This window comes from Galeopterus variegatus, unplaced genomic scaffold (genome assembly GCF_000696425.1).
Source record: "Galeopterus variegatus unplaced genomic scaffold, G_variegatus-3.0.2 Scaffold1061, whole genome shotgun sequence".
NCBI classification, from domain to species: domain Eukaryota; kingdom Metazoa; phylum Chordata; class Mammalia; order Dermoptera; family Cynocephalidae; genus Galeopterus; species Galeopterus variegatus.
Genome location: NW_007727172.1, coordinates 9475 through 17804, shown reverse-complemented (window position 1 = coordinate 17804; position 8330 = coordinate 9475). Strand labels below are relative to the sequence as shown.

The window sequence follows — 8330 nt, the reverse complement described above, 5'->3', positions numbered from 1 at the left end:
TTTAAGTACCATTTATTAAATACCTGACTAGTTTTAGAATCCGCTGACAAATGAAGATCATAAGTAAAAGTGTGAGTCAATGAGAAAACTATTTGATTTGTGCATGTGTGCGCCCAAGAGAGCTTTCCAGGAACATATGTATTATGTAAAGTGAACCAGGAATACTCAGGGTAATGAAAATAGCTCTCTGACCTCTAGATGCCTTGGATAAAAATATAAGAGAAGGGAAGAATAAATTGTTCTTATGCTTCATTTTAACACCTAGAAGAATGCTTGCTTGCCATCTTACTTCACTGTTCAGGACCACCCTCCCCCTCTAAAACAAAGTGTTCTCACATCCTTCCTCAAAAGAGGACATATTGTTAATAATGTTAACATTTAACTGAGCTACATGAATCAGAACTTCAATGAAACATCATTTGCCACTTTAGTTTTAGCATGTGTGTCACTTAAGCCATTGAGTGTATTCTCCAAATACAGTGGATAAATGGAAGTTGCAGTAACTGGACTATGGCTTAAAAACATCTTAACAAAGCTTTCTGACTAACTATAAAAGCAAATCACTTATTTCATACCTCAGTGACTTTAATGCCTCACCAAGGCAGAGGATGCATATTGGACATCTATTTATAACTTTGAAGAAGAATTTAGACTTTATTTGGGCTGGTAGGCAGAGTCAGATTTTTTCTGGACATACCCTGGAGGGAGTCATGGGGTATGACCATTGAAATATTTCTAATTATTTCATTTTTCAACATACTGGTTCTAAAATTATTGGGAGAATGACTGCACGAAAGATCCCTCTAGCTGATATCTTCTATTACCCAAAATGTTCTTTCTTCAAAGGTTAGCATATTCCTGTTCACAGGACATTACACATCTATATTTTATGTCTGCCAACAGAATTGAAGAATTAAAGAGATGCTGGGAGAATCTGTCATGTAAATTGTCTCAATGAATGTTATTTTAATTATAAAGAGAAAAAAAGTATTTGAAAAAAATTCGAACTCCAGCATGTGTTTAAAAGTTGTTCTAAACTAACATCCTTCCCAAAATAATGACCACTAACACCAAAATAAAAGTAACAAGAGAATTTTCCTTAGCCAATTCATCTTCTGTCAAAAATAATTATACCAATTTTGAAAAGAAAAACCTTCTCTGCTATTTGTCCAGTGTTATAGAAAAGGAGTGACACTTGTTATGGTATAGAGACCAACCTGGAAATCCATTTAGTCAGGCTCCCTGGTGGAGAAAGCATGTCTGATTAGCCTACCATCCATCGCCAATTTATCAATGGGCTGTGTTCCAAAATTTATTTGTAAGTCAACTGTTTGAAACTCAGAACCTATTTTCCCATAAGAACAAAGGGTGTTTAGGGTCTCAGCTCCCAAAATCCTATGAATTATAAATTAACCCCAATCATGGGTCTACTAGTACTAGCCTGTATTATGGGTCCTGAGAACAATAAGCTGCAGCACAGGAGAGAAATGGAAAGTCTCTCCTTTCCCTTCCTGTTGCAGAGCAATTCAAAGAAAAATTTCCCAAAAGGCCAAGCCTAGATACGGCACCCACTATTCTCCTAATATTCCTCTCCCAATATCTTTAACTTCTCCCAAACCCCTCAAGGCTACCAGAACCCCTAGTTTCGGATGTATTGGGGGAGAGGATAGTAGGCTCATTAGCAGGTATTAGAGACCCAACTATGATGTTTTGTATATAAGACATGGACACCAACTCTAGACAAACAGATACACAGCAAGGACTCTGTGGAACTTGGGTACACAGGCGGGATTAGTCCTAAAAGGAAAGAGAAAATCCTATTACCAAAACCCGCACCCAAGGTTGAACCAACAGTAAAGCTAATGGTGAGCTGCTGAAATACTTGTCTAACACTTTTCATACTCCTCCAGCCCAGGGACAGGATTGGGCTCAGAGTCTAAGTTTGGGGCCCAATTTAGAGAAGATTAATGGTCCAAGTGAAATGAAATGAAGAACCATGAGGGCAGGGAGTCAAGCAGGTAATAATGATCTGCTGATTTGATTAAAAAAGATTTCTATTCATTTGGAAGAAACAACAAATGGGGCATTCTTTCAACAAATATTTATTGAATACCTACAATATGCCATGTACTGTGTTAGGTGCTGGCTTTACACAGTCCCTGTTTTCATGAAGCTTATATACTAGGCCAATGTGGAAGAGTTCAGAGGGCCCAAACAAATCTTCAGTGAGGACAGAAAAGCACAACTACTCCAAACCCATTACTGCTTAAACTTCCACACCAGCCACTTCACATTGTGGAGGTGAGTAAACTGTAAAGTATGACTAAGTCAACTACTCGTGAGTTAAATATCACTTGTGACATATTCCTTCTACAACTGGAGGAGACCAAGAAAATACAAAACCTGAAAGTTTAACTTCACAAATCAGCCAAAGGTAAAACCACCAAGTGAACTAGGTCCTTTGTGGCAACTTTCCTACCTCTACTTTGACCCTAAAGGAGCCATCTGGACTGCCCACTGTGGCTCCCTCCCAGGATCAAGCTTTTGATTTCTCTTACTTTTGCCCAGGTACATTTACCTGCCCAACCTCTCAGTGCTTTCCTAGCGAATATGGGAGCATGATGGGGTATCATCAGAAATCATTTGTGATTCAGTGCTAGTGTGAGAATTGACTGCCCCCTCCCATAATACCTTAACTTGATGGACATACACATCTCCAGAACTCCCCATAAAGTGCTTAACAGTAAGAATTTCACATACCTCTGGAGCTAGTAGGTATTCTGGAGTCAGGGCCTTTCAGTGCCCACTCGAACAACACTTGTAGAACTCACCTACATATGTACATAGCCAGGTCTAGAACCCAAAACCTTTGAAGAGTTGCTATCTCAAGGAGCTCTCCATCCTCTGATTTTTAAAAAAAACATTAATCAAGTTCTATATAAATATGTTCCAGGCATCATTCTAAGCACTTTGTACAAATTATTTCATTTAATCCTTAGGACAAACTTATGAAATGGTTATTATTAGCCTCATTTTAAAAATGAAAAAACTGAGGCACAATCTATCTAAAAGAAGACAGAAAAAGAAGAGAAGAGAAGATGAGACAAATAAAAAACAAATAGCAAGATGTCAGATTTAAACCCAATCAAATCAATAGTTACATTAAACATCTGGCCTAAACACCCCAACAAAAAATCATAAATTGACAAATTGGATTACAAAGCAAGAAACACATTCATTTTTAATACAAAGGAAAAGGATGGAAAAAAATATGCCATGCAAATACAATAAAAAGAAAGTAGAGAGGCCATATTAATATCAAAGTAGATTCTTAGAATAAGGAATAACAGGGATAAAGAGGAACATTTCATTTTGATAAAAGGGCCAATTCACCAAGAGTACATAATCTATACATGAAGCAAAAACTGACAAAACTAAAAGAAGAAATAAGTCTGCAATTATATTTGTAGATTTCAATATGCCTTTCTCAGTAATTGACAGACCAAGCAGATGTAAATCAGCAAGGATATAGGAGACTTGGAACACCATCAACCAACTTGACCTAACTGGCATTTACAGAACACTACATCAAACAAAAACAAAACACACAATCTTTTCAAGTGCATGTGGAATATTCACTGTGGTTGACCAGCTACAGGACCATAGAAGAAGTCTCAGTAAATTTAAGTCAGTAAATTTAATCAAACTATGTTCTGTTACAACAGCAGAAGTAAACTAGATATCAATAACAGAAAGATACCTAAAACTCTGCAAATATTTGGATATTAAGCAACATACACAGGTCAAAGAAAAAAATAACAAGTGAAGTTGGAAAATATTTTGAGCTGAATGAAAATGAAAATGCCACACATCAAATTTGTGGGATATAGCTAGAGCAGTGATTAGAAGGAAATTTATAGCATTAAATTATTACCCTCTTAAATCCAAACTTGTCATCAGTATATTTTGCAAGGAAGGAAAACAAGGAATGGGGGACAAAATCCAGTCCAGAATACAACTTCAATTATAGAAAAGTGAGTCACTGCAGATACAAATTAAAGGAGAAGGTATAAATGATATCAAAGGCAGCTCCCTGAACTTCAAATTGCTTATCCTTGTAGTAGATGCTTCCTAACAGTACACATCTAGGCTAACAAGAGGTTAGATGCAAGAAGGTCAGTGAAGGTAGGCTGGAGAAGGCAGGGGCCAGTGAACAAGAGCAGCATGGGCTAGCAAATTTGCTGAACTCTGAGGCCAGGACAGAGACTGTTGCTCTTGCTTTCAAAATACTCCTTGCTAGGCATGCGTTGTCTCTGGGGCCTAATAACCTATCATCCCCAGCCTCTACCTGTGTTTTGTTCCAAATTAAGGTAACAACAGAGATGCTGGTATTGCATGCTGGTTAAACTCTATAATTCTCAAATGTCATCCCTATATTAGAATCATCTGAGGAACTATTATATAAAAATACTATGCACCATCTCCCCAAAAGAATCTGATACAATATATTTGAGGTGGAGGCCTCCTAAAGTTCCTCAATTAATTTCAGTAATTCCCAGTTTGTAACCTACTGGTATATTACCACTAATAACTTCTACTAGTTATTGAGTACCTGCCGTGTACTCGGTCCTGTTTTAGGTGCTTTACATATATTAGATTTAATTCATTAGCAAAAGGGCACTGTGAAGACCAGGTGAGGAAGCACATAGTTTAGTGGAGTTCATTCCAACTCAGAGGAATAGAAATGGACAAGGAAAGTCATCTTGACATAGAGGCAACAACTTTTCAATTACATCTAAAGATATGATTAAAGATATTAAAAGATTGGTGATGTCAGGCTTAGTTACTTTAAAAAAAAAACCAAGAGGAAAAAATCTTGAGGCAGCATGAAACAGTATCCAAAGAAGTAGCATTTGCCTCTCAAATGTGATCCAAACCTGGGCTACTATGATAACAAGTTGGCTGCAAGGATTCTGTACAATACCTGAACTGATCTGAATTCCAAGATCAACATTCTCCCTGCCAGTGCCAACTTAGGGTTAAACCAGACACAAAAAGACCTACACTCCCTAGGTATAAGTAAAAATCAATTGCCTTCCTGAAAAACCAAATCCTTCACGAAGCCTTCCTAGATCAACCTGTTGTGAACAAGACTTCCCAAATCACACTTAGTATGAGGTAATTCTTACCAAGTATTCACCATCTTAAAATGTAACTGGTCCCCAGACACATATGGTATGAATATCTTATTCACTTTACATTTTGTTTCCTGCTTACATCTTGTATAGCAAAATCTTTTGTCTGTATGTTGATGTCTTGGATCAGTTATCCTAGAAAGCACAAATGGTGTTTGCATAATTGTACCTAGCTGTGGTGTATTCAATTACGATTCATAAGTGTTCGATAATGATGATATATGTAAGAGGAGATAAGTATATTACATATCACATGAAATTAGGATCATGAAGGCCTTGAATATAGTACATTCTGGTTAAAATACAAGAAAACTTTGTGGGGACAGAGGTGACAGTAGCTTTCTATCAATCTGATACTCAAGTCCAAGGACATCTAGCTGTAATCTGACAAAAACCAGGTCAGGCTAAGTTAGGGGTTAAGTACCAGGTCAATTTCTAGCTCCTATCTCTAAAATAAAGGCTACTTCTAATGTGCAATTACTTATTTCTTCTCCTTTCCCTCTCCTTCCATTAACCACATCCTTTTAGCAACACATCAAAGGAATTAAGCTTTTTAAGCCTGACCCATGTAGAAATGGCTATTACAGCTTAAAACAGTATCTAAAAATCAGGAACAAAAAGCAATTATCCTTACATTAAGGTGTATCTTCTCAGGTTGCCACACTTTTAGTCGCTACTTCCAATATCCCTTCTCTTGTTATTCTTAATTATCATGTCTATTTGTGTCTATAAATATAACAAAATCTGTATCAATTAGCATGAATTAGCATCTTTTAAGCAGCTCTTTTAGTCTCAATTCCGGACCCAATAAAATCTCTTTGACACCATCTGACAGATAACGTCTCTAGAATAAGTGATGAGATCGAATATTAAGCAGCTGTAATATTATAAGCTTCATTCTACCTCAGAGGCAACCTTAGAGATAAGTATTCATAAAAATAGAACAAAGCCTGGATACAGCTTTTAAACTGAGATCTTGTTCACATTACTTGTATCATGGGACCCAAACAATGGTCACATGAGTTTTCTGACTTTACAAACATGCTTATAAAGACTATCATAAATCCCAGTTTACAAACCCCGTCCCAAATATTCAAAAATGTTTTCCTGGACTGAACCAAACCATCAGAGACCTGCGTTCCTGGGCCAAATGTTTCGGTGTCATTGGAGAAATAACCTTACTAAAATGAATTGAGGTGTTGGCCATCAGCTAACATTCAGGGCCATTACAAGAGACATCCCTTTGTTTTATTCATTGAAAAGACATAGCTTCTACTTTAAGACTGTAAAGGAGAAGTTTCTCTCAGGCCTCAGTGCCAGGAAACATTCTTCATCACCACATCTAGCTTTTTATTTGATGGACATCCTAATTTTGGTAACTAACCACATTACCTTCTCTTTGTGGCCTGCCAGTTCCTCAAAGCCAATTTATGACCCAAGTGTACACAACATTTTTGGGTATTAACTTCATTTAAGAGTATTAATTTCACCCATAAACCAAATTTTCTCATTTACTTTTAAAATACTGTACTGTATATTTTTTCATAAATCCTTTTTGGAGCATGGTGAGGCATAAATAAAACAATTACATAATTATTCAAAAAATAAGGCTACCATAGTTATTTTCTTCAAGTCAAAAATCACTCTAATGAACTATTTCTTTTTATGCCAGGCACAGTATGGGCAGTGTGACAGTCATTGAATAGATCACTCTCCCATAAATATTCTGCTCACTAATTTTTGCAAATTACAATTACCAGAAAAGGGGCATCAAGATTTCTACCCCTTTCCCAGTTCTAAAGTATACTCAGCATTTCTCAGTCCTTTAAAAAATTATATCCTTTTTGTTGTTCTCTGAAAAATTTAATTTGCATAGGTATCACTGTTTCCAAGGAACTGAAAACTAAATGGATAATTCTAGACATGACTTCAGCCCACTGTTTACCACAGGTGCAGAGGCAATCAAACAGGATTTTTTTCATATTATCCACCATGTCATTTGAAAACAATGTAGCCCATGGACTAAGAATTGAGAAGGGACTAGGAACCTCGTTGAATTATCTTTGCTAAGTTATTTTTAATAAACAACAATATACACAATGATATACAACCATTTGAGAAAACTATTCTTTATTTAGAAAAAAAAGGTTATATACTAGTAGAATTCAGTAGATAAAAAAAGTCTTTTAAAAATGTCACTGTGAAACTTTTGCAGGTGAAATTTCAGAAATACTAAGCTCCTGTAGCTGTAGAATTAAAACATAATTTTTAATTCCTCCCCCCCAAGATTTGTCTAACATAATTACAAGCAAAAATGGCAAGGGACAAGTGACCACTGGTATTTTTTTCTTTTTTAAACAAATTTTAATGTTGTACATGTATTATACAAAATGATTCCTAGGCATTTCATAAGACACTGCTCCCGCTTTATTTTTAGTAACTAATATTAAAAACAGGCCAAATAATAAATTAAAACTGAGTTTTAAAATGAGGTAAATTCAAAATGGTTCAATAATTGTTTATTTTCAGTTTCAAACAATAAAAAGGAAGCATTTCAGATTGGGGGGGGGGGGGACTAAACCCAGGCAATACTTAGTTAACCTAAAGTGAAATTCTGTACACAGGTGACCTTATTTGCTTGTTGGGAACTGTATACAGCACATTGTGCTAAAAATATGGAATAGTTAAAACACTTTCAGCCATTACTGAAAATAAACATGTAGAAACTAAGCAACAAGTTAAAATATAGTAATGCACAACTCAACAATTTTAGGTTTTCCACGGGGAGCAATAAAGCAGATAACTGAATAACTTAAGGAGATGCAAATAGGCCCTCTTCATTCATAATTCTTGGCAATCTACTCAGGAAAATAAATTTCTGGAACAATTTCATTCCAATCTCACCTGAAAGAAACAAAGTGATTATACTGAAAGATAAGAATGAAACAAAGGAAGAAAGGCAGGAAGAGATGGACAGAGGTAGAAGGAAGGAGCTCAAAGGAGAAAGGAGAAAGGGGAGGGGAGGGGAGGAGAGGGGAGGAGGAGAAGGTAGGAGAAAGGAAAGGAGGAAGGAAGGAGGAAGGAAGGGAAGGAGGGAGGAAGGGAAGGAGGGAGGAAGGGAAGGAGGGAGGAAGG

General features: G+C 36.4%; 1 pseudogene; it reads left to right on the top strand.

The window, feature by feature from the left end:
- The first annotated feature begins 5406 nt into the window (after positions 1–5406).
- The window catches only part of LOC103591968, a 6512-nt pseudogene continuing 3588 nt past the window's right edge, over positions 5407–8330 (top strand).